Source organism: Toxorhynchites rutilus, chromosome 1 (assembly GCF_029784135.1).
Source record: "Toxorhynchites rutilus septentrionalis strain SRP chromosome 1, ASM2978413v1, whole genome shotgun sequence".
Classification (NCBI taxonomy): domain Eukaryota; kingdom Metazoa; phylum Arthropoda; class Insecta; order Diptera; family Culicidae; genus Toxorhynchites; species Toxorhynchites rutilus.
The window spans coordinates 181,364,319-181,391,972 of record NC_073744.1 but is presented as its reverse complement, the minus strand read 5'-3'; the positions used below and the strand labels follow the sequence as shown (position 1 = coordinate 181,391,972).

The 27,654-nt window shown below is 37.1% G+C and overlaps 1 protein-coding gene and 1 pseudogene across 1 annotated transcript in view; both read right to left on the bottom strand.

The window, feature by feature from the left end:
• Positions 1 to 27,654, bottom strand: part of LOC129761623 (fasciclin-1-like) — a 308,799-nt gene that overhangs the window by 192,094 nt on the left and 89,051 nt on the right.
• On the bottom strand, positions 6,399 to 6,515 carry LOC129763881 (U4 spliceosomal RNA; annotated as a pseudogene).

Here is a 27,654-nt window from a genome sequence, read left to right as displayed (position 1 = left end):
CCTCAGAAAGTTGACATGGTTATCGGTGCTCAACTCTTCTTCCATCTATTGTGTGATGGACGAATTTCCAGCAGCGATCTTACCACCGGTACTCAACCCGTTCTACAGCGTACAGTATTCGGCTGGATTGTGAGTGGTGCTGTTGCAGATCAAGTTTCATCCACCGAACCATGCAATATTGCCCTACTTTGTGTTACCGAATCGCTGGATAAACAGCTAACAAAATTTTGGGAGACAGAGAGCTGTACTGAATTTCGAAATCTGTCCAAAGAAGAATTAGCTTGCGAGAAACTATTTAGTGAAACCACCACTAGGGATGAATCAGGTCGATTCATTGTCCGATTGCCGAAGAAAGAACCGATGATAAGTCAACTTGGCGACTCTTCAACAACCGCCATTCGCCGTTTCTGTTGGATGAAGCGACGTTTGGCTAAAAATCCCACGCTACAAGAGCAATACTCCATTTTCATGCGGGAATACATGGAGCTGGGGCACATGATTCCAATCAACAACACCGAAAACATACTTTGTTCTCCCACGTTTTACCTTCCACACCACGCAGTAATAAAACCGACTAGCACTACCACTAAATGTCGGGTTGTTTTCGACGGATCAAGCAAGTCATCAACGGGAATTTCATTGAACGATTGTCTGATGGTTGGTCCAACGATTCAAGATTCACTAGTCGCTATTATTACACGCATCCGATTACATGAAATTGCCCTGGTTGCGGACATCGCCAAGATGTACCGGCAAATTTGGATACACCCTGATGACAGACCACTCCAACGTATATATTGGCAGAATGAATCTGAACCCGATATTCGACAGTTCGAACTCACGACGGTTACATATGGCACTGCTAGTGCCCCGTATTTGGCAACCCGCTGTCTCAAACAGCTATCTGTTTTACACTCCAAAGAGTGTAACGATCCTGCTGCGAAATTAGGCAAGGATTTTTACGTAGATGATCTGCATAGCGGCGCAGACACCTTTGAGGAAGCGTTTGAAATTTACACACAACTACAAAAGATTTGTAGTAGTGCAGGGTTTGAGCTCCGGAAATGGGCATCAAATTCCTCTGAAATCTTATCACGCATCCCCCCTGATATGAAAGATGAGCGATCAATTTTGGAAATTGATGACACACTCAACGACTCTATTAGTACACTTGGTTTACTGTGGCATCCTGCCTCTGATACATTTCGTTTTAAAGTTCCTGAATTCACCCACAACCGCCCAATCACAAAACGAATTGTAGTATCGGAGATGGCCAGACTTTTCGATCCACTCGGGATTCTGGGTCCAATTGTTGTGAAGGCAAAAATATTCGTCCAGAAATTATGGAAAGACAACCTCTCCTGGGACGAAACGCTCCCTGATAATTTGATATCGACATGGGAAGCATATCGTCTCGATTTAACAAACTTGAATGACTTTTCCGTGCCTCGTCTGGTCAAGGCTCCAGGTTCACGGATTAACATCCAGTTACACGGATTTTGTGACGCATCGGAATATGCATACGGTGCATGCATTTTTGTAAGAAGTATAGGAGTGGATGGCAGAGTTACCGTCCGCTTGCTCATAGCGAAATCTCGAGTCGCTCCAGTGAAATCGTTAACAATTCCACGACTGGAACTCTGTTCAGCAGTCCTTCTCAGTCAACTTTATTATCAGACAGTTCTCGCTCTAAACATAAACGCTAATGCTTTCTTTTGGTCTGATTCTATGATCACACTCCACTGGTTAAAAGGTTCCCCATCCAAGTACCAGACGTTTGTATCCAACCGCATCGCAGAGGTACAGCGTCTCACCGAAGGTCATCCCTGGAATCACGTTCCCGGACTGGAGAACCCAGCAGACATAATCTCCAGAGGCATCAGTTCTAGCGATTTGATCCACACAGCCTTGTGGTGGAAAGGTCCACCTTGGCTAACATCCGAAGCAGATGAGTGGCCGAGCATGCACATTCCTCACCATCCAGTGTCAACTGACATCCTCGAGGAAAAACCCCTCAAGAAGATAGCAGCGATTGCCCACCAAATAATCGACAATCAATCGTTATTCCAACGGTACTCATCTCTCACCAAGCTGGTGCGAATCGCAGCATGGTGTCGCCGATTCGTACAGCAATGCAAATCGAAGAATCAGGGGAAGCCACTGAACTCAACACGTTACATAACTGCTGAAGAATTTCACCAAGCTCTCATGGGCCTCGTTCAAGTTGTCCAGAGAGAAAAATTCAGTAGTGAAATAAGCTCAATTTGCGCTGGCAGAAGCGCTGATCTCAAGCGGTCATCCCTCCGAAGATTGAACCCGTTTTTTCAGGATGGAATACTCCGCGTCGGTGGCCGGTTGAGCCACTCACTTCACACCTTCGAGAAGAAACATCCAGTCGTCCTACCAGCTGACCATCCTTTCACCGCGCTCTTGATCGCATCCGCACACAAGCAGTTACTCCACGCTGGCTCTCGATTGATGATGGCACACATCCGAGAGCGTTTTTGGCCGCTCAATCTCCGTAACCTGGCACGGAAGGTTGTACGAACGTGCATACAATGCTTCCGCACCAAACCTGAACTACAACAACAGCTGATGGGTCAGCTTCCGAGTGTACGGGTGACACAATCCCGTGCATTTCTCGACACCGGCGTCGATTTTTGTGGTCCAATCCAAGCAGAGCAGGTCCCCTGATTAAATCGTACATTGCACTGTTCGTTTGCATGACAACAAAAGCAATCCACATCGAGATGGTCAGCGACCTCACCACCGAAGGATTCATCGCAGCGTTGAAGCGGTTCGTGGCTCGACGTGGAAGACCACGAACTATATTCTGTGACAACGCTACCAACTTCACCGGAGCCGAGAAGGAGTTGAAAACTCTTCTCAGGCAGTTCAACGATCAACAACATCAGCACACAGTAACTTCACTATGCGCCGAAATCGGTATACAATTTAATTTCATCCCGGCTCGCGCTCCCACGTTTGGAGGTCTGTGGGAGGCGGCGGTAAAATCATTGAAGCACCATCTACGAAGAGTTGTCGGCTTAGAAGCTCTTACCGCCGAAGCAATGCAAACGGTTTTGACCCAAATTGAGAGTTGTCTCAATTCCCGACCTCTGACTGCCCTGTCTGAAGACCCCAATGACTTGGCAGTCCTCACTCCTGGACACTTTCTGGTCGGATCAGCACTCCAATCAATCCCGGAGCCCGACCTGGCCGAAGTTCCAGTAAACCGATTATCCTTATGGCAAGCGATGCAGAGAAAGTTACAACTATTCTGGAAGCTCTGGTCCACTGATTATCTCCAGCAACTCCAGCAGCGTACAAAGCATTTCATTCGTCAACCGAATGTCTTAGCTGGTCAGCTAGTTCTGTTGAAAGACGACAATTTGCCCCCACTAAAATGGATTGTGGGACGCATCATCTCGACGCATCCTGGCACCGATGGTATAGTACGCGTCGTGAAAGTCAAGACATCATCTGGTGCAGTATTCGACAGGCCTGTTGTGAAGGTCTGCATTCTCCCCTGCAACGAGCCAGCTGCAGCTAACCAAACCCATACCATGGAAGAAGACACCGACCGACAGCTCCCCACACGTTCCTCCAGCTAAGGTTCCTGAATGGAATCAAGATCCCATTGGTGGCCGGTATGTTGCGTCCAACGCAATATGGGTGGAGTCAACAAGCCGAGATCAGCAGCATCACATCACATCAGTTTGACAGTAGCAACCGCTACCCAACGAGTGATATAAATACGGGTACACTTGCCGCAAAACATTCATTCCCATTCCAAACTCTGTATAAACCAGTCGAAATAAATAGTGAATTGTTATAGTGCCACGAGTCTTTCTCTGCAGTGTTGAGCCGACCCCGAACAAAAGCCTTTGTCAAGGCTCAAAGAGTTTAAGTAAAGTTTTCTACCGTTTCACCGCTCACCGTTGCAGTCTGAGTGGCTGCCCCACCGTTGGGAATTCCCCGCCTCACCAACTAGTTGATACAGCATCAGTCGCTGTCCCACCGCCGGGAATTCTCCCCCGATACCGTCGCGTCAAGACGAGGATCCGTGATCGGACAACGGAAGGTCCGTAGCGGACAATATCGAAGCATAATAAAGTACTCACAAACGTAGTCTATAATACATTATTGTGTTGCTGTTTTAGTACGGTTAATGAATAGCTTCAATCAGAAGACGAACCCAGCCTTTCTCATGATGTTTCCCTTCGTACTGTTGAGTAAAGCTTTTTTTCATTTAGAATCCGGAATCATAAAACCAGCTGTATTTCGGGATTGATTGAAGGTACAAAACTTGTTTTAACATCACAATACAGATAATTTATTGTTCTATCAGAAAAAAAAATATTGAAAAAAAATTTCCTTTACACTTTGGAAATGTGTACGTTATATCGAGGTAAAATATACGTTATATCGAGTGACGTTATATCGAAGTTTCCCTGTAAAATAAAAAAATGAGAAAAACTAAAGTTTCAAAAAAAAAAAGAAAATTGAGAAAAACAAAATTTAAAAAAGATAGTATTAAACAAGAAACTGAAGATTTCAAATTAAAAATTGAAAAGTTGAAAGTTAAAAAATTGAGAGTTGAAAATCGAAAGTTAAAAATGGAAGATCAAAAATTGTGAATTGAAAACTGAAAATGAAAATTAAAAGGTTGTGAAAATAATCAATAAGAAACTAACTTCTCTCAATTTCGATGGTGGAAAAGCAGGTTAATACATTTCCATTATATATTTTCCGGAAAAAAACATATCTCCTTCTTACATTCACTCTGCACTTAATTTCAAAATTCACATTTCAAGCCTTCCCCACCATTCCCCCCAACAACCCACCAACGGGGTTTTTCATTTCGTTATAATTTCTGATTCCATTCCGGGCGCGCTCGCTGCCCTGCGGCATCGCGTGTGGGATGCCGAACTGCGAGCCGGCCCTAAATATTTTTCATAATTCGTCTCTTCTCCGCGGCGGAAAAAAACTGTCCCCCTCCCTCCCGCCGCTTTTGGAAGCATTCAAATTATGATAAATTGTATTTACTCTCTTCCTCTGGGGAACCCTCGACATTTTTTTTTCTGCTGTTTCTCGCCTCTGCTTGGGGTAAGGGTGGCATGTGAGGGTCCAAGCTTAAATACAAAAAAAAAGGAGCTGGATCCGAGGCGAACAATCTGCTCGGGATTTCATTTATTTCGAGCGCTCAACCTTTGCGAATTGTTTCATTTTACTCCCTCGCAGCACACGGGGATTGCATTCCGAAATGAGTGCCGAAGGCTACAAACGGAGAGAGGCCGGATCAAAATTGCGCGCTTTTTATTTGCCACTTTTTTGTTTTTCAAAATAACAATCCAGCTGTGTGTGCATGTGTTCCACCGAGCGGATTACACTCTGCTGAATTATTGATAGCATACTCGGCGATAATGAAATACGGCATGGAATAATTGATGGCGGGATTTGACGAAATGAAATCGAAGCCCCGCCGCGGGCGGCAGGGTGTTAAGCATCGGTTGACATTTGTCGATGAGTTCTCCTCTCACTCCCCTGCCGTTCGGTGGAATCGGGATTGATGAAATTATTTCGCTGATCAGAACCCTCCCCGGGGCTTACCCTCTCGAGCACATGTCAAGCGCCTCTTTGATAAACAACAACGTTAAACATCATGCTGCTCGTTTTGATTGAAATTGTAATCAAATCGGTCGCACACATTCACCCCCCTCTTGAACCGAATAAATCCCCGAATGTAAGAGGGCAAGTCAAGCATTTGCTATTGCCTTTCGCCGATGGGGGATAAAAAAATTCTCCCCTGACTATTCAATATATGGGTATAGCACAAAATTCATTGGAAATTTTGTGGCATTTTTGTTGCACGTTTTGATGCCTTCCAAGCCTAGATTTGGAAACAAAAGAAATCTAGAGTTTGAAATTTTCGGTGTTTGGAATTTTTCATTTTTCATCCCTAATTTTTTCAATTGTTCAATTTTTCGATTGGAATATTGGAATTTCAAAATAATGTAATTTCATAGTTTTGAAACTTTTCATTTTTCAATTTATAATTCTAAATTTTTATTTCTTTTATTTTTTTATTGCTTCAATTTTTCAGCCTTTTGATGTTTCAATTTCCAAATTTCTTAACTTTAACATTTTGTATTTTGAAATTTTCATGAATTGTTAATTTTGGATTTTCTTATTCTTAATATCTTCATTTTCACAGTTTTTATTTCTTGAACCTTCCATACTTCCATTAAAATTTCCATTTTAATTTTTACAATTTTTCAAATTCTTAATTTATTAAATTTTTAAAATTTTCCAATGCTAAAAAAATGTTTTGCGACTTTGATGCGAATTTTTCCACTAACAATTTTTCACATTTCAAGTTTTTTTCAGATCTTTATTCAAATTCTTGATTTCATTTATTTCCGAATTTCAGGATTTTGTTATTGTTTTTCAACTAGCAATAATCGCACCTCGGTAAAACCTCATTGGTTACGATATCGCCACTGCGCAAAGCTATTTTTTGTTATTGTTGAATAACATAATTTTTCATTTTTCAGTTCTACTGGTCAAGTTTTTTAGTTTTTCATTCTTCATATACATAATTCAGAAAATATAGATAATATTCAATATTTTTTAAATTGAACATAATGGAAGACTGTGAAATTGGCAGAATGATAAACTTGTATATTGAAGAAAATGTTTAAAATTAAAAAAAAACTCTAAAAATAAAAAAAAAATTAACTGAAAAAAATTAATAAAAAATTAATTAATTAAATTTTTGAAATCGAGAATAAGGAAAACTGAAAAATTGGCATTGTAAAAAAGGAAATTAGTAAATTGGTCAATTGAAGGTAACTGAAAAACAGTAGAAGTAAAATCAAGAAATTTGAAAAAAAATTGAAGTGAGTTCGAATAAACAGATGGAATTTAAAGAAAAAATTAAACCTTTTGAATTATTTTAAAGAAAATTGGAAATGAAAATAAACTGAAGAGAATAGATGAAAAAATGAACAAAATTTATGAAAAAAAGAATCGGATTTAATAACATTGATAAAAAAACGGGAAAATGGCGAAAATTGAATGAAATTTATAGATTGTTAAATTGGCAGATTGGAAACAAGTAAATTCGTTAAAAAAATGATGAATTGAAAAAATATTGAATCAACCTAAAAAATTGAAGGACAGGTCAAAAAAAAAAATAAACAAAGTTTTGAAAAATATGAAGCTGATAAAAATCTAAACAATACAGAAAATTGATTATATTTTATATTCTTGAATTTAAAATAACCGAAAACCAAGAATTTAGCACGTTAATGAAATATCAAAAACTAACGAAAATCAAAATGAATAAAGAAAGTAGAAAAAAAAAAATTAGTAAAACATCAAAAATTAATATTTTTGAAACTGATAATAATGGAAAACTGAGCATTGGAGAGAAGAAAATTTGCAAATTAGCAGATTGGTAAATTGGTCAATTGAAGGGAGTTTATAAAAAACAGTAGAAATATAATCAAGAAATTTGAAAATAGAAGAGAGTTGGAATAAATAGAAAGAGCTTAATATAAAAATTAAGGATATTGAAAACTTCGAAAGTATGAATAAAAATGAAGAAACCAAAGGAGTTTTGAAGAAACTTGATGAAAAAATTAAGAAAATTTATTAAAAATTGAATTAAGTTTAATAACATTGAAGAAAAATGGAAAAAATCGCAGAAATTTAAGAAATGAAATATAAAGATCGTTAAATTAGCACGTTGAAAATGAGTAAATTTGTGAAAATTCATGAAAAAAATGATGAAAATTGAAAAAAAAAAGTTGAAACTACGTAGAACAAATTGAAGGACAATTCAAAAAAGTTAAATAAAGTAATAAAAAAAAATAAAGCTGATAAAAATTTAAACAATACAGAAGATTGATGATATTTTATATTCTTGAATAATAATTGAAAACAGGGAATTTGGCACATTAATAAAATATCACAAACCAACGAAAATAAAAATAAAATAAAATTTGTAAAAATTCAAGAAAAAAAAATACTTTTAAAATTGAAAATAATGGAAAACTGAGAAATTAGGAAAAAAAAAGAAAATTAGTAAATTAGCAGATGTATAAATTGATCAATTGAAAGAAGTTTAAAAAAAACAGTGGAAATAAAATCAAGACAATTTGAAACAAAATTAAGAGAGTTGGAATAAAATTAGGAATATTGAAAATTTCACAAACCAGAAAACTTTTGAAGGATTTAGAAGAAAATTGGTAAACTGACGGGAATAGCACAAAAAGTCAAGAAAATTTATGAAAATTGAGTTAAGCTTAACAACACTGAAGAAAAATGGAAAACAAATACAAATATTTTAAAATTGGCAGATTGGAAACAAGTAAACTCGTAAATTGGTAAATTGAATGAAATCAATGAAAATTGAACAAAAAGTTGAAATAAACTAAACAAATCGAAGGACAATTTAGAAAATTAAATTGAATTCAAAAAAATCTAATGTTGATAAAAATTGAAATAATACAGAAAATTTATTAAACTGGGAATTCGGCAAATTGATTAATAATCAAAAACTGACGAAAATCGAAACAAATAAAGAGAATTGAAAAAAACAAAAATTAGTGAAAATTCAAGAAAGTTGTATTCCAAAAATTAAAAAAAAAATTGGAAAAAAGGGAAAATTAGTGTTGGCAGATTCAATTACTTATTGGATCAAATCGCGAATTGAAGAGAATTCAACAGAAAACTGACAGATGAAAAAAATAAGGAATCTGACAAAAATTAAAAATTAAAAAAATGGAAAATGTGAGTTGGTGAATTCTTAAATCGTCAAATTGTAGAAAGTATTTTGATTCAAATTGTTGAAATTTAAAAAAATACAAAATTGAGAAACAGGCAGATTAGTAAATTGGTAAATATTTAGATTCATACAATGGTAAACTACAGAAAATTAACGAAAGATGAAGAAAGATTGAAAAAGTTCAAAATAAAATTCAAAAATTAAGAAAATAGCAAAAAATTTTGTTTTTGTTTAAGCCATTTATAGATTTTAATTTTGACGTGGGACTACGTCTAACCGGAGTATATGGAGAGTAAAACGAAAACATAAGCACAGGACATGCAGGAAAAAATGGAAGATTTCGAATGCTCATAACTCGAACATTTCTTAATAGATCAGAAAGATTTTTGCATCAATTGATAGGAAATATTTCTACGCATTTATCACAATTAATACAATGTTATTTTTCCCAACAATGAGTTACGGTTTTCCCAACATAGCCAACAAAACCAAGATCTTCTTCTTGAATGGCGTTAACGTTCCCTGTGGAACTTTTGCCGTCTCAACGTATGCATTAATTAGCGTCATTTATTAATACTTAGTTGAGATTTCTTAAGCCAAATAACACGCCTTGAATGTATTCCGAGGGGCAAGCTCTTGAATACGCGTGACCACAGTGCAAGTCGAAAGAAATTTCTTTGACGAAAAATCCTCCGGCCAGAACGGGAATCGAACCCGAACACCCGGCATGACAATGTGAGACGCTAACCACTCGGCCACGGGTGCACAAAACCAAGATGACGGGGGAAATAATCATTGCAAATACATGCAATGTTGGGAAAACTTTTTTTTTCCCACCGACATGTGTTTCCTAACACAGCCATCTAAACCAAGATGCTTTACATCGATGGCATTTGTTCGAATTTTTTACTTACACAGCAAATATGTTGAATTCAATTGAATTCGAAATTTGTTCCATTCAATGAATAATATTTTTTTTATCTGTATTATAAAGGGTGTGTCACATCAAATTGCATCACGGAAAAAACGCTGTAGAAATTCGCCCAGTAGACCGATCCTTTTGAAAATTTTAGACAGTAAAATAAAAACTATTAAACAACTTTTGGCATTTTCTTTTTATTCATACTTCTAGCCCAAGCCCGTATGCTCGCACCTTCCTCTTTACCCCGTCCATAAGGTTCTGTACAACGTCAGGTTGTAGTTTTTTTTGAACAGAAATCCATTTTCTCTTGAAGTCCGCCTCCGATTTGACAACTTTTGGGTTCTTCCGGAGGGCCTGCTTCATAATCGCCCAATATTTCCCTATTGGGCGAAGCTCCGGCGCGTTGGGCGGGTTCATTTCCTTTGGCACGAAGGTGACCCCGTTGGCTTCGTACCACTCCAACACGTCCTTTGAATAGTGGCACGAAGCGAGATCCGGCCAGAAGGTGGTCGGGCCCTCGTGCTGCTTCAATAGTGGTAGTAAGCGCTTCTGTAGGCACTCCTTAAGGTAAACCTTCCGTTTACCGTGCCGGTCATCACGAAGGGGGGGCTCCGCTTTCCGCAAGGAGCCGCGGTTAGGAGCCTTCTGAACCTTGTATGTACGCAGGCCCTCCCGCTGCTTGGTCCGCTGGACGAATGAACTTGACAAATTCAGCTTATTGGCGACATCCCGGGCCGAACTTCTCGGATCACGTCTAAACTGCTTAACTACGCGCTTGTGATCTTTTTCACTGACGGAGCATCCATTTTTGCCGTTTTTCACCTTCCGGTCGATGATTAGGTTCTCGAAGTATCGTTTTAGTACTCTGCTGACCGTGGATTGGACGATTCCCAGCATCTTACCGATGTCCCGATGTGACAACTCCGGATTCTCGAAATGAGTGCACAGGATTAATTCACGACGCTCTTTTTCGTTCGACGACATTTTTCCAAATTTACGAAAAATTGACAGTGAAGCATGGCCAACGTGATCTATACACTCTTATCTGATTATAAGCGAAAGCTGAAGATATAATTCCTAAAAATTAAATTTCTACAGCGATTTTTCCGTGATGCAATTTGATGTGACACACCCTTTAGTGATTTTCAACTCATTTGGCTGGTTCGTCAGTTTTACTTCCATTTTTTTGAAGAATGTCGGGAGCGAGAATTGAACTCGTGACCTTTAGCGTGAGAGGCATGGATGTATGAATAATTTAATCAATACAAACAAATGAATACTAAGTCAATGGTTGACCATTTTTCTGTTTTAATCATAGTTTTTGATTTCATTTTCCATTTTTCTTCAATTCTCTTCAATTTATTCCAATACTTCAATTTATTAGGAAAATTAATCAAATTTAGACATTGAAAATTGGGAAATTAGTAAGTTATCAGATTGGTAAATTGGTTAACTCAGAAATTGGTACACTTAAGATCATTTTAGTGCATTGGAAGTTGAAAATAAGGAATAAAAAAAACGGAACAAAATTTAAAAAACATGGAAATAAGAAAAAAATGGAAAAATGGCAGATTGAAAAAAATTGGTGGATTCGAAAATTCACAAATTGATGAAAGTTGAAATAAATAGGGAAAGTTCTAAGAAAATTAATCAAACTGAAGAAAATAATAAAAATTGGAGGAAGTTGAATAAAATTGAAGAGAGTAAAGAAAATCTGAAGAAAATTGAATAAAATTAAAGAGAATAAAGGAAAATTGAAGAAAGTTAAAGAGTATTGTAGAGAGTTGAATAAATGTGAATAATTTGAAATAAATAGAGATGAAAAAATGGAAAGTTTTACACAAAAAAAACTAGGGATGCATTATATCTATGGTATAACCGAAGGATCGACGTAGGACTTCCAGCATCCCTCATACGGAGGATATGGCTCACCTTGTTCACACTCCAGTACCTCTGACATGGGAGGTATAACCCATAGAAGGCAGACCTTCAGTTCCTCTTATCCGAACGGTATGGCTCATATAAGGCTTACCTAATTTCTTCACGCTTCTTCTCGATGGTTAAACCACTGCTTGATGTAATATCTACTGGAATTGGTACAAGCAGTGGGACCTCGTGACACAATGGGAAGATTCAATATTTGAAAGAGAGGAAGAGATGGAAGAATGATAAGTTATGAGAGAACCGGAAAGCGGAGAAGTATAGGCAATAGATAAACGCAAGGTTGGGGACCTCAAACAAACGAAACAGATACATGATACACAAGTTACAACGTTACCGAATTCGGCGGTTCTCGCCTTCCAACAATCAATGAAGGCAACTCATTCTCAATCGGTTGGAATAAATGCTGGAAACCATTCGCTGACGAACGTCTCGCAATCCGAGTGCATTCCGGAGTGATTCAATCTTATTCTTTATTCTTTATTCTTTATTCTTTATTCTTTATTCTTTATTCTTTATTCTTTATTCTTTATTCTTTATTCTTTATTCTTTATTCTTTATTCTTTATTCTTTATTCTTTATTCTTTATTCTTTATTCTTTATTCTTTATTCTTTATTCTTTATTCTTTATTCTTTATTCTTTATTCTTTATTCTTTATTCTTTATTCTTTATTCTTTATTCTTTATTCTTTATTCTTTATTCTTTATTCTTTATTCTTTATTCTTTATTCTTTATTCTTTATTCTTTATTCTTTATTCTTTATTCTTTATTCTTTATTCTTTATTCTTTATTCTTTATTCTTTATTCTTTATTCTTTATTCTTTATTCTTTATTCTTTATTCTTTATTCTTTATTCTTTATTCTTTATTCTTTATTCTTTATTCTTTATTCTTTATTCTTTATTCTTTATTCTTTATTCTTTATTCTTTATTCTTTATTCTTTATTCTTTATTCTTTATTCTTTATTCTTTATTCTTTATTCTTTATTCTTTATTCTTTATTCTTTATTCTTTATTCTTTATTCTTTATTCTTTATTCTTTATTCTTTATTCTTTATTCTTTATTCTTTATTCTTTATTCTTTATTCTTTATTCTTTATTCTTTATTCTTTATTCTTTATTCTTTATTCTTTATTCTTTATTCTTTATTCTTTATTCTTTATTCTTTATTCTTTATTCTTTATTCTTTATTCTTTATTCTTTATTCTTTATTCTTTATTCAAATTTAATTTGTAACTTGAGACTTTTGTCTCTTTAATTGTTACACTGATTTACGTACAAATGGTGCATTACTGATTATTAAATTATTAATTATTACTTTGAAGAATTTCTTGAGTTTAACAATTGAAGTGCTCTATACATTTCCTCTTAAATAGTGTTTGTGATTTTACAAGAGTCAACTCATTTGGCAATGAATTCCAGTGTGAAATGCCTCTCACGAAGAAAGAGTTACCATACCTGGAAGTGAAGTGTCGTGGAATTGCATATTTTTTTGAGCGTGAACTTCTTAGAGTTACTAGTTTTTCGTGTAAGTAGCCTGGAAGTTTTGTTCTTGCAAGATTGAATAAAAAGATGCAACATCTCATCGGAGCAAATTTGCGAAATGGACAACCAATCAGACGATGTTGAAGGTGAGAAACTCTGGCAAATCTACTCAGTCTGAAAACATATCGAACACAAGCGTTCAATGCTACTTGTAGTTTAGATTGCGCAAAAACTGATGAGTTAGATAAAAGGAAATCGCAGGCGATGAAGTGCGGCAATACCAGGCTTTTGAAAAGCTTAAGTTTAGTGTCAGTGCTGAGGAACGATGTGGTAGCATACAATGTACGAAGGGTACCATACGCTTTTCCACATTGTTTAAAAATAAATTTGTATGTAATCTAGTATGTAATGTAGTAAATCTAGTATGATCTTAGGGTTCTATCTTTGCGGCGTCACCATTGATACTCGTTAACATCGCTTGGCTGTACATATTTCGATTCATAACGAATATTACTATCCGATTAATTGTTATGCTGCTGCTGCTGCTGTTTTTGATGATGTGTTTTTTGTTTCTGTTTTGCTACGGCAAGGTTTGATCTCCCAATATAATCTGGATTGGATGGGTATTCCACTTGGTTGGATTCCATTAAATGATGCTGTAGAGTGGGTAGTCAACTTCCAGCGCTTAAAATTTGTCTTGCGGCATGTGGCAAACAGTTAAACTTCGCATTCGGAACGAACAAACGGATTTATGATAACCAACTTTATTGGGGTGGGCTTGGATATGTGGTTACATTTCAGCAGATATTCCTCGGGGGGCGTAAATCAAGTTGTGAAACGTGACTTTTGCTTGAAAGATTCTGAAGAAGAATCTGATTTCCGCAGAAACTCATTCTCTCGTTAGCCAGATGTCCAGAAACGTTTGGAACGGACTTCATTCTAGTCAAATGTAAACAAGTATGCGTAGACTCCAGCGTGTAGAACGTTACGTAAATCCGTATAACAAGATTCATGATTTTTTCACGATTCATTTCTGCCCGAATGATGCGCCACTTCAGAAATTCTACTCGAGATATCACTGATGCACTATTGCCTCCAACTTCAAAATTCCACTGAATGTGTCTCGGATCTTGTGCATCCTCGGAAAAGCGCTTTAGGTCAGGCGGAAAATACCGGGTGGGTTCTGAAGAGGCAGTCAGTCCTCCTCACAGCCCATTAACACAAGCTCATCTAAGCCGCTCGAATACGACGCGGGGATCGAGGGAAAAGACAAGCAACGAAAGGTTGTCACAGGCTCGAGGTGCAGTCACTCCTGTGATCCGGTGGTGCCGGCAGGATGATGATAAGGATGAATTCGATAAACATGCAAACACGACCGAGTGTCAGCGAGACAACCATTTCCCATTAGGGGCTGTAAAGACTTCCGCCGAGCGCGCTATCCGCGTGAGCTCGTCTCACCTTCAACTTTTCGCGAGGTGTCCAAAGTGCTTTCCACTGGAATGATTCATTAGGTAAAATACCTATCGATTTTTTTTTGTTTCATGGTTTCGTTCCACTCACACAAACTACTAGCAAACACAACAGCAGCAATTCAGCAGAAACCACGAATGAATTTCCTTCCCATTTCCGCACGAGCTCACCCTGCGCTGCGGTTGCCGGGTATTCTGCTGTGTCAAGTCATAGCGCTTTCTTGATCGGGAATTTACCCCCACTTCCGGGGGAAGCGCGCTGTGAAATTTGCAAACTGATGAGTGAGCACCCGCCGGGAATGGCGCAGCCAACATTATGCAGCATACATACATTATCATTCGTTCCATAACTCCAGCCAATAGTATGTGGTATCCTCAGGCGACGTTTGTTCTATTCGCTGGAAGTCAACCACACACTCAGCAAAGAATCGCGCTGACCTTCATGGATTGACCGATGCGTCACTCGTCGTGTTCACAATTGAATTCGTTCTCCGCTTTCCCCACTATCTTTCCGAACAATAGCGTTGAAACTCTATACAACCGCCCATAACCACCCACACACACCTACACAACACATAAGCTGATGTTGATGATACATCGGTAGCATCGGTTCTCGAGTAAGACGACGCAACAAAAAAAAACAAAACAACAACAGTCTCGGTGAAGTCTTATAAACTTCTATCCCGGGGGAATGCGCTTTGCCGTTGTTGTCCCGTTCTGAAACGGATTGGGTGCGTCCCCGCTAAATGGCTTCCCTCCCAAGAAATGGCTGGATGGAGGTTTATATGAGTACTAACTGACCCGGTAAACTTCGTCCCGCCCAAAATTTAGTTTTTCTTTATCACATCCACATTTTATTACTGAGCGCACGATCTTGAGTCCAAACGCAGAACTGTTCATTGATTGATCTTCTAATCTACCCTTTGAAATTACCTTTTACTATAAGATTCGGGGTACTTCTACCAAAACTCGTCATCATAATATCAGCCTATTTTCAGACACAATTCTCGTTCAAGACCATGGTAGGTCTGGACTATGTTGATAGTGAACACTGGCCGAACACTGATACACAATGAAATTTTATATGGGGTCTGAGGTGGAAACTGGAATGGAGATAGCTCATTCAGAATTGTCGTAAACTATCTTTTTATAAGATGGTTATATCGAGTATTTCTGAATAGTGGCGGATCTCTAGTATGTTCTTAGTTGACACTTTTAGATATTGGGTTAAATTCTCAGTCAGTTAAGGATCTTCCCTGGTTGGAAATATTCTTGACACGCCTTGGGAAAGCTTTGAACATGAAGTTGAGACTTTGATTATGTTAATGTCGACACGGATAGAAACATTGTTGACGTAGGACTACGTCTAACCGGAAGATATAGGGGGTGAAATGGAAATCTAGGCACTGAACAAGTAGGAAAAAATGCAAGATTTGGAACGCTTATAACTCAAGCATTTCTCAATAGATCGCAAAGGTTTTTGCATCAATTGATAGGAAATATATCTACGCATCTATCATAACGAATAACATTTCATTTTTCTTGAGATAAATAATTGAATAATTGTGAAATATCAAGCATTGTCAAAATGCACAATGTGCCCATTTTTGATTGGTCCATTTTGTGCTCCTCAAATCGTACCGACCAAAACGGGCAACCAGAGCAGCAGCGAAATAGAATGAAGCACGATTGGAAAGGAAAAAGAAAAAAATTAACGAAACATTGGTCGCAGTCTCACACATGCGTAATTCTCGAGCCAGCCAGTCAGCTTAAAAGTCCCCGCTCCGCTGCCGTAACGATCATTCTTTGTGTGGACACCGACTGGACAACATCGTTGCTGGACGAGCTGGACGGCGAGGGATCGAGCGCCTTTCTCAAGGCAAGAGGGTGGAGGTGGTAGCGCTGGAGTAAATAGAGTAGAGTTTTCAAAGGGCCTTTCTCAAGGCTAGAGACGAATGAACTGCAAAAGTTTAAAGTCTCTATAATACAAGACCTTCCTTCCTTCCGTAACGATCATTCTCATTCAAACCGTACACCACATCGGTTCGCATCACAACACATCAACAAACCAACCCAAGCAGCCATGTCTGGACATGGTAAAGGAGGAAAAGTGAAGGGAAAGGCAAAATCCCGCTCGAACCGTGTTGATCTGGAGTTCCCCGCAAGGGTAGCTAGGCCGAGCGCGTTAGTACCAGTGCACCAGTCCACCTAGCCGGCGTTATATAGTTTCGGCCGCCGAAGTGATCGAGTTAGCTGGCAAAGCTGCTCGCGACGATAAGAAAACCCGCATTCGGAACAGAACACATTCGGTTCGGTGGACATCAAGACAACAGGCAGTTGCAGTGAGTGGCGAGTGGCAAACGCAATCGCAAAACGGCAGCTGGTAGCAGAAGAAAAAAGTTTGTTCTTTATACAAACTGCTTTGGTGGCAAATCCAGAACAAGGCGGCATCGAGGGCGTTTGAAATGTTTTTTTTCAAAACCACGAGTACGAGTTTTCTAAATTGGAACCATTCCATAAAACAAGGCGCTTTAGGGCCATTAAACCTTCCAAAAAAGAGTTTAGGAAATACAGTTCAATGCTTTCTAAAACAATATCCAAAATAATAATAAAACACAAATTGATTTTTTCATAATTTGTTTGCCAGGATATGATGAGTATGTGAATTTGGCAGTTGTTCTGAGCTTATTGATTTTCACCAATTCTTAAATTGCATCTAGATTGAAAGTACAGTAATTTACATTTAGCTCGACATTCAGCTAATTGTACGGACCTGTAATGCGACATATTTAGTTGGACATTTTTGTAAACATAGAGTTCGGGGTCCAAATTATGACCCCACATTGAAAGTTGACACTGTACCACTGTCATCGCAAATGTTCAATTACAGGTTAAAATTACCTCCAATCCGATACTGAGTGGTGGTAATGCGACATGCCATTGAATGTAATTTACTGTACAATATGTCACAAGCTGGATGGGAAGAAGTTTTCCAACTGTGAAAGCTGTGGCGAGTGGCAAATGCAATCGCTAAACAGAAAGGTTTAGCCGAACAAGATGGGGATATCGAGTGATAACAAAACAATAAACTCTTTAGATTGAAGATAATTTTGTGATCCTGAAAAGGACCCTTTTTAGCCTGCATGTTCATAAAGAGTAAACAGTAAACTAATCCATTTTTCAGGTAGATAGGTAGGTATTCACGTAGGAGAAGAAAATAAAACAATATATTTAAAATACATATTTTGCAAAAGCTGTCCCCTTTGTATAGTCCTACGTCACTCCGGTTATGTCCCCGACATTACCCACCCGTCTTTTTTTTCCCTCGATCCAGTCAAACAGTTAAACCCTAAAATCTTCTTTTAAATTTCGTCCAGTTTTATCCAGTTTTGACGTAGGACTACGTCTTTCTTTTCCATACCGGGGTGTAAAATCAAAGTTTCGAAAACGAAAGCGTTACGGCGGAGACCGAGATTTTGAGCGTTAATAGCTCCTAAACAACTGAACGAAATGGTATGATAAACACTTCATTCGAAAGATAAAATGTCTACGCGTTAGATACCTGTTACTTTTTGATCCAAAAACTTGTTTCAATAGTCTTAAAATTGCTTTCAAACCAGGCTATTGAAATCGTTTTTGTAAATTGGAATGTTTCCCTAGCACAGACTTCAAAACCATGGAGCCAAGGGAAATCGGCATTTCAAAATAGATACAAGCAGCGGATACTTTCGTACTCGTTTGCGCTTTTGCAAATCGGAATGTTTCCCTAACACAGACTACAATACCATGAAGCCTGGGGAAATTGGCATTGCAAATGAGATGCAAGCTGCGAGTACATAAACACAGTTTTTTCCAACACAGATTCAGAAACCAAAAAGTTGGGAAAATCGGCATTCCAAATCTCGGTAGTACTTTTTATACCCCATGCATTTTTACACTCCGGAATTCGTTTTGCTAACACGGTCTACAAAAGCGGGTAGAAATACAACGCTTTGACTCGGTTATTCAGGACTGCATGCCTCTTCATATCGCCAGCTCACTGAACTTCTTCGCATACCGTTAGATGATTAGGCAAAATGTTGATAACGCGATAGTTGCGATGGTAAATTGTTTCATTCATTCACTAGTTTAATCAATAATTTACCCAATGAGGAACATTCGAAGTGCGATTATTGCTAATTGTAAAAAACACAAATGATTACCAACGGCAGTCCTACGTCAACCTTGCGGTTATATCATAAGTATAACCCATCCTCCGTTTTTTTTTGTCTTCCATCGTATCAATATTAATAGATATGTGGCTCCACGACAGCAGCTGCTTTAATAAATTGCAATATTTTCTTTTTTGGCTTTACAGTAGTCGTTCGCTAACTGGGCCTATTGTTACTAGACTACTTTTAACAGAGCGTACAATAACTATACTGCAGTCCATCTATGTATTAATGATAGACGTAATATTCAATTTGAAGTTTTGCTATTTTGCAGTGTGTGGAATTCGATAATTGGGTTGAACTAGGAAAAAGCCCAGTTAGTGAACGAGTACTATTGTATTTTGTCTAATATTCGTGTGTGTATGTTTGAGCGTATAAATATTCTAGAAGTAGATTCAATTTCAGATACATTAAATGTATGTAGAATCGAAATTCTGAATATTTCAAAATATTTTTTTATGTTTCAAATTTTAGTTTTCTAAGACAACATTGGATTATCTAATTTGATAAATTCCCTTTTACACCAGATTCCGGAGACTTATTACATAACATATAATTCAGAGATTCCATATTTCAGATGTTGGATTTTGAATTATGAATTTCATGTTCGAGTTTATGAATATTTCATATCTAGATATGTTATTAAGTATAATATAATTTTGATTTTTTTTTGTGTAGAATCTTGTTCTTGACTAAAGTTAAACTTCTCCAGGAACATGCAGAATATCTCTGTTATCAAGATAAATAGCCATGGATGTTCATACCTATTTAAGAAGCGATAGTTGGAACACTCACTCCCGAGAATTTTCCAATTTAGCAATGAACAAAATCCATAATGTTATTGTTCCATGTTAAGATTTGATAGAACACTTGTTCCACAGTCGTGGTAGCAATTGGAAGTTCGGAGTGCACTACTACTAGCTATAGAATAATATCACTAACCAATTATTATTTATATTTATATTTTGAATTTCATATTATCTTTTATACTTATTATAATTATAGTTTTTAACAGTAACCAATGTGAAAACGGTCGGCAGGCAGAACATTTGATAGATTCTACGATTTAATTTAATTCTATTTTACTAACCAATTCCCCCAGCAACCACCATTTTCACTAGGTAATAGTAATAGTGATAAGAAATAAGTAATAGTATTACTTTAACTATGACCATAAGTAGTTATAGTTGTGGTTATAGTTATAGTTATAGTTATAGTTATAGTTATAGTTATAGTTATAGTTATAGTTATAGTTATAGTTATAGTTATAGTTATAGTTATAGTTATAGTTATAGTTATAGTTATAGTTATAGTTATAGTTACAGTAAAATTATATAAGTATCAAGTACCGCTAAATAATTAGTAACAACAAGCTACGCCAGTAACACCGGCTGAGTGTATCCTATGGCTTACCTTCCATACTAACACAATCCCGAATTCCCGAGACATTTATGAGAGGTCGTAGAGTTCTCTGCATCTCTCTTAAGTAAATGTTGAACTAACATTCCTCCCCTTTCCTCAGCAGTTGTAAGGACGTGGCCAGGACAATTCTTAACTGTTGAAGAAAGCATGCCTTCATCTAAGAGATATTACTAATCATCAGCAACGGATGGAGGCTAGCTTTTAACTTGATAGTTCTGAATTCGTACCACCTACGATATTGTACAACTTGCTCAATGCTAATGCTAATGCTAATGCTAATGCTAATCGTGGCTATCTTCTTCTACAAATCCACTGCAGCCTCATATTCGTTTCACCCTCACCACCATTGTCCACCTTTGACGAAGAATAAAGTCAACAATGCTTACGTGCGATTCAATCATGCACAAACACTCTCCACCTAACGATTAGAACCGACGCGACAGAGAGAGAGAGTGTTGGATTATGTCGACATTACACTTTTGCCGCTAGCGTTGAAAAAGACCGTGTCGTCGCTCTGTTCTACTCTGTGGTTTGAACCCGGTAATCATTACTGCTAATTTCGTAGTATTGTGGTGTGTTTCGTGCGAATTGTGTGGTGCAGTCAAGGGTAGCCATCAGATTAAATTCTTCACGGTGGAGAAGTTTACCCCAAACAGAAAATAAATCAAGGATATTCGGGATACCATGGAAATCTATATATATATATAAATGGAGTGATGTCTGTCTGTCTGTCTGATTCTTATAGACTCGGAAACTACTGAACCGATCGACATGAAAATTGGTATGTAGGGGTTTTTGGGGCCGGGGAAGGTTTTCATGATATTTTGAGACCCCTCCTCCCTCTCTAAGAGGGGGCTGCCATACAAATGAAACACAAATTTCTGCATTACTCGGAAATTAACCAAGCAAACGAAACCAAAGTTGGCATGTGAAAGTTTTAGGGTACAATAAATGTTTCTATGATGGTTAGACAGTCCTTCCCCCACTCAAAGGGGGGGCTGCCATACAAATGAAACACAAATTTCTGCATTACTCGAGAATTAATCAAGCAAATGAAACCAAATTTGGCATGTGGAGGTTTTAGGATGCAATAAATGTTTCTATGGTGATAAGATACTCCTTCCCCCTCTCTTAGAGGGTTCTGCCATACAAATGAAACACAATTTTTTGCATTACTCGGAAATTAATCAATCAAACGAAACCAAAGTTGGCATGTGAAAGTTTTAGGGTGCAATAAATGTTTCTATGATGGTTAGACAGTCCTTCCCCCACTCAAAGGGGGGGCTGCCATACAAATGAAAAACAAATTTCTGCATTACTCGAGAATTAATCAAGCAAATGAAACCAAATTTGGCATGTGGAGGTTTTAGGATGCAATAAATGTTTCTATGGTGTTAAGATACTCCTTCCCCCTCTCTTAGAGGGGGCTGCCGTACAAATGAAACACAATTTTTTGCATTACCCGAGAATTAATCAAGCAAATTAAACCAAATTAGGCATATGAAAACTTTAGGGTGCAATGAATGTTTCTATGGTGGTTAGATACCCCTCCCCCCTCTCTTAGGGGTGGCTGCCATACAAATAAAACACAAATTTCTGCATTACTCGAGAATTAATCAAGTAAATGGGCGGGACGAAGTTTGCCGGGTTAGCTAGTTACAAATAAATTACCTTCAATAATTTTTCACCTTCAGTTAAAATTTATATAATTTTTTTTGAATTCCTTTTACGTAAGACTACGTCTTTCATTAAGGGTGCCGAATCATAGAACAGGCCACGTTTTTTATGAAATAAAGTTAACGTTAATAACTATATTTACTGCGAACGGATTTTGACGATTACTATACCGATCCAATAGGAAATTTTCTAAGATTTGTTCGATATGCTAAATATTATAATAATGAAAATTGGAAACATTGCCATTTTTCTATAAATTTGTTCTGACCATTTGTTTGCTAACATTCCTGTGTTGTCGATAACGGGCAACTTATGTAGCCTTGAGAATAAATAAAAACGAAGGGGCTAACGAAAAGGAAATTTTTTCGACATCAATTCCACCTCTGTGAGGGAATTGCATCTTCTCTGTCGAAAATTTTCAGTCTATTTCTATACCCAAAACAACGAACATCGCTTATTCTGTTCGTTTTGTGTCATCTTCGTTCCCCCTCGAACTGTGGACACGAGCGAATATTTCACTCGCTGTGCATCTGGCATTGCCATTAACACATCGAGCCGAGCCATGGCTAAGCAGGCGTAATCATAATGTTTTTCACTACATTAAGTGGGGGAAAATGCTAGTCTGCATACTCTGAGAATGCCTTCTGAGGTGAAAAAAATTTACACGTCCGTTCTGTACGGTAGCAAAATAGGATTGAGTGTCAATAGTCCAGGGCGAGCACTTTTTTTCAGTACTTTTGCTCCCAGCCGACGACATGATTCAACCGCAGAACAATCATATCTAAGTGGACTTTCAAGCGTGTACCTTTTTTTTTTTTTTAGATATTTGTGATTTCAATAGCTTTCTTTCGAAACAGTTTTTGAGCTATTGTAACAATTTTTTGGGTCAATAAGTAACATACATCAACCGCCAAAGAGGTATTACGACTCCAAACCTTGCACCTCTAACGTAACGGTCTTATTTACGAAATGTTAAACTTACACCTCAGTACAGAAATGGAAGACCTACTCCTACGTAAAAAAATCGAAGAAGATCAAATTAAAATCATCTGTTCTTTGGCTTATTAGGCGTTGAATTGCTCATAGGGGAACAGATGTAGAATATTATTTCTACTAATCTTTAACGATGGCATTTGATGCAAGACAGAGAACCATCTCAATGCTAAGACAAAAACATAAACGATAAGACTCACTTCATGGCTCGAGCCGACGATGGTTCAATTGACGGTTTCCCTTCAATTGATCCACAAGTCATGACGAATGCTAATTTAGCGCTTACCCAGTAAAAACGCGGTTGATAATGCCTGATGATAATTAATTAATTTGATTATGGCTGAATGAAGATTCTCGGAACGAAAGATGTGTTGGTTCAGCGGTTCCATAATGGAAATTGGTTTTTCAAGAATGAAGAGACGTTTAAGAGAAAAGGTTCACAAAGGCAGACTATTGGTATTAAATTCAAATGACTATGGGAAATGTCGATCCTATTATCAGGCAACCCCTATAATAATTATAATATGATAATACTTTCAAAAAGGACGTTCTAATCTGAATTAAATCTCGCCTCATTGTTCCACAATTTTTCACCCTCGCCGGAGGCGGATGGCGATAATCCGGTCAGCCCAGTCAGCGAAAACACGATAACCACGAGTCCGTGACTTTTCGCCCCCTGCCTTCCGGAACGGAGCCCTAGGAAAACAAAAATCGAGAACAGTTGTTCTTTCCATCCTAATCTTATCGAATCGACAGTCGACGACAGGTACACAAGGTGGGGATTCGCCCCCGCCTAGTTGTGGTGTTGGTGGTGGTTGTGGTTAATGAGTATGACTTTTCCGTTTTCCGCTGTTTTGGCTCGGCTCGGGCCGGAATTAATGACCGCAGGAATAATGGGTGGTTAATTAATTTGTTTGACTTTGGGAGGTTTTCTGGGGGTTTATGGTCACCTTCGGTGGTATGATAGACAGTTGAGAGGTTCGGGAAATCATGGGATAAATCGATTTTCTCACTCTGAAAAATGAAACCCAAATGACACATCTGTGTTCCAAAAACAAATGTCGAGACGTAACGACGCCTCGTTTTGTTTGGTCGTTTCAGCATGTCAAAGCGCAGCCACTCGTGTCAAGGATTGGAATATCTCAATTTCCGGTCCCGAACTGAAATTGTACGCGACATCGCGCACCATCGGGAGCACTCTAGCCGTTCAGGGTCGTTCAATTTTATTAAACTAATGGGCGCCGTCGTGTTCAAGTGCCGTTGTGAGTGAGTGGTTCTGAAACTCGCAGAGGAGAGAGTCACGACATTTTCTTTGTTTCAATGTTCAGAAGAGATGACACAATCGAGACGACGGCTCTGTGTGACCGCAAATGGGGAGATGTAGAGAAATAAAATACATAATGACAACGGAGAGACTTTAAACAGGCACCATTTTAAATTGAGTTTAACGATCGCGGTTTGGTGGCGGCTACCGGCACATGGTGCGTCGTATAATGGTAGTGAAATCTAAGCAATACTATGTTCTCAAGCTCACGGAAAATGATCAAAACCATCCGCATCTGGATAACCCTCGAGTAATTGATTTCTATTGCGCTCTACCCACCCTACATGTCCCATGGTTAGAGAAGTTCTATATCCAAATTGGCGTTTCCACTGCGCCATCGGGTCTCGAGACGACCCATGATGGTACCATCCACCAATCCACAAGGCGGCATCCGATCAGGGGTGGGTTTGTGGAGTACTTCTGTCCGGACCTAGACCCAGAATTGAACATCTTACATCTCACGAAAATGTAGAAATTAATTTTCAAAAATTGACGAAATTCAATACTCTGCTAAATTTTAGCTATTCAAGAAAAGTAACACAAAAAGAATTTAAAATGAATCAAGCCGAGTCTGACTTCCATCACCCAGCGAAATGAGCATTATATTAGCATTAGCGATATTATTGCTTCTATAGTTATATAGTTATAAATGCGCATATAACGCTTTCATTGATGCTAATTTCCATTAATGTTTGTATGCATTAACAATGTTGGTATTAGGCTTTCAATAATTGAAAATGCTAATATACTGATATTTGGCATCAGAGATGCTGAATCAATGCTATAATAAAGCTATAAAAGCTATGCATATGGTTGAATGTCGATTTTACTTGCGTATAAACCGGATAGCTTGATAGCTTTGGTATCTAAGGATATAAGTTGTTTTTTTTTTGTTTTATACTGAATAATAAAAAAATTAGTTCCTGTTAAGCAACGGTGTAGACTAGACGTGTTCGTTTGCGCTTTGGGTTCCTCTCGCCTCGAGTGTCGGTATTCATTCGGCGTTTTAGTTGATGCGGTGGTGACCAATTCATGTTAAATGTACTTTCCGCCTGAATTTTCTGAATTAATTATTGTTCTTAATATGAATTACTGTGTTTTTTTTTCGGCGGAGTAATCTTACGTCTGCATATGGAGATCTAAAATCCCCAATATCAATAATTCTAAAATCTGAAAACCAGCAATCCGACAACTATGAATTAAAAAAAAACAATAAATACAAAAATGTTAAATTGCTAAATCTTAAATCCCTTCTAAATCTCAAATTTTAGAAATCTATGATCTTAACAATTCAATCGTTTCATCGTTAAATTGCTAAAACGTTTAATCCCCATTGAAATCAATGAATCATTGAACAATTAAATCGTTGAATGAAATCAGTACGTTATAAAATCAAAAAATTAAAGTGATAGAAAAAGTTGAAATTTTCCAATGTTTTAAAATTGAACAATTCAAAAAATTTGAAAACATTAACATTTTGAGGTGCTGAAATTATAAAAGCTGTACAATTTTAATTTCAGAATATGCTCTTCCTCAAAAAATAGAAAGTTCAAAAAATCTAAGATTTAAATTTTCTAAAATTCAGAAAATTGAATAATTTTGCGGATCTCAAATTCAGAAAATCGAAAATTGACGAATTAAAGAGATTCAACATTTGACAAATTAAAGAGATTGAACATTTGACAAATCAAAGAGATTGTTAAAATGTTCAATTTAATTAAAGGTTAAAAAAATCAAAAATTAAGAAATTCTAAAAGAATATTATATTCGTTATCTTCGAATATAATATTCTTTTCGAATTTTCTAAAATTAAAAAAAAACTCTGAAATTCACATTGTTTAAGATATAGAAATTCAAAAAATTATTTGAAAGAAAATGCATTAGAAAAATTTCAAAATTTTCAGATTCTCAATTTCAGAGTTCCAAAAACCTCGGATATTTTTAAATTTTCGAAAGTTCAAAACTGAAATATTAGATTTTTCGATTGCTGAAAAAAAATTAAAATATAGTAACATCAGTTTAGAATTTTGTGCTTTAAATATTCAATTTTTTTTAATGTGAAGGTATTCGTTTGTCTTTTAAATTTTTTTTATATTCTAAAATTCAGACTTTTAAGAGGTAATAAATTTAAATTCCGAAAATTCGAAGAATTCGGCAGTTTTTAAATTCAAAAATTCTAAAAAATTAATAAATTCCGAAATTCAAATTATTTAAAGTTGAACAATCAAAAATGTAAAACATTCAAAATTTACAATATTGAGAATTTTAAAGTTCATTCTTTCAAAAAAAAAAAAAACACTAAAAAATCAAACATTCTGTGAAGTTCATAAATTTAAAAATTCTAAAAATTCTAAATTTTAAAAATCAAAAATTCACGATTTTGAAAATAATTCATTCGAAAATTGAAAAATTTAGAAAACCAGTAAACCAGAAGACCAGGAAACCAGAAAACCTGAAAACCAGTGAACGTTGTAAGGTTTCTATGTCAATATTCGAACAGTTTATTTTCAAACGTTCCAGTTCAAGTTATGGTGGGAACTTTCTTTCTGAATATTCATAAATTTTCTACGTCTTCGTCAATTCCGAGCGCATGATTGGGATGTTTTAATGCATCCACCATATAGTGCGGACCAGGCACCAAGCGATTACCACCTATTCCTCACATTGCAAAATTTCCAGGGCGATAAGAAATTGGGATCAAGAGAAGAGTATTATAGTGACTTTCAACACATTTGGCTGGTTCGTCACTTACAAGAGAAGAGTGTAAAAATCTATTGCTAGTGTTTTTCGCCAATAAAGACCAAGACCTCTATGCGCGTTTTTAGTATCACATCACTTACCGCAGTGAATCCTGATTTTTCTTAACCATTCCCACTAACAACTATCACTTCCATGATAAACGCTAGGGAACCACGCTATAGAGGCGACCCTTCTGGCCTTCGGGCGGCGAATATCATACTAACATTCCTTTCCTTCCCATGGTGACTGTAAGGACGTGGCCGGCGTCGTTATTGACCATTTAAAGCTCGAATCACCGAAAATTGCACAACGAGAATGATTTGCTAGCCCCAAGCGTCATTCTGTGTGTTCTTTGTGTAATTTGGTTGGTTCAGGTCAATCACGGAGAGCAACTACGAATTGTACAGTCTACCCAAGCTCAAGCTCAAGCTCAATAAGGACCAAGACCTCTATGACAGAGACATTATGGAGCTACTTCTAGAATGGCAACAAATTCTACAACAAAACGATGCATATTTGACCCAAATCGGACAATGCGAAGCCTATCAAAAAAGACTTTGAATTTCACCCAAAAATAATGGATTACATTTTCCCCAGCCTAATATAAACTGATTGAAGATTTTTGCACCAATCAATTGGAATTTTAGTTAGTAAATCCACCAAAAACTGGATGAGCA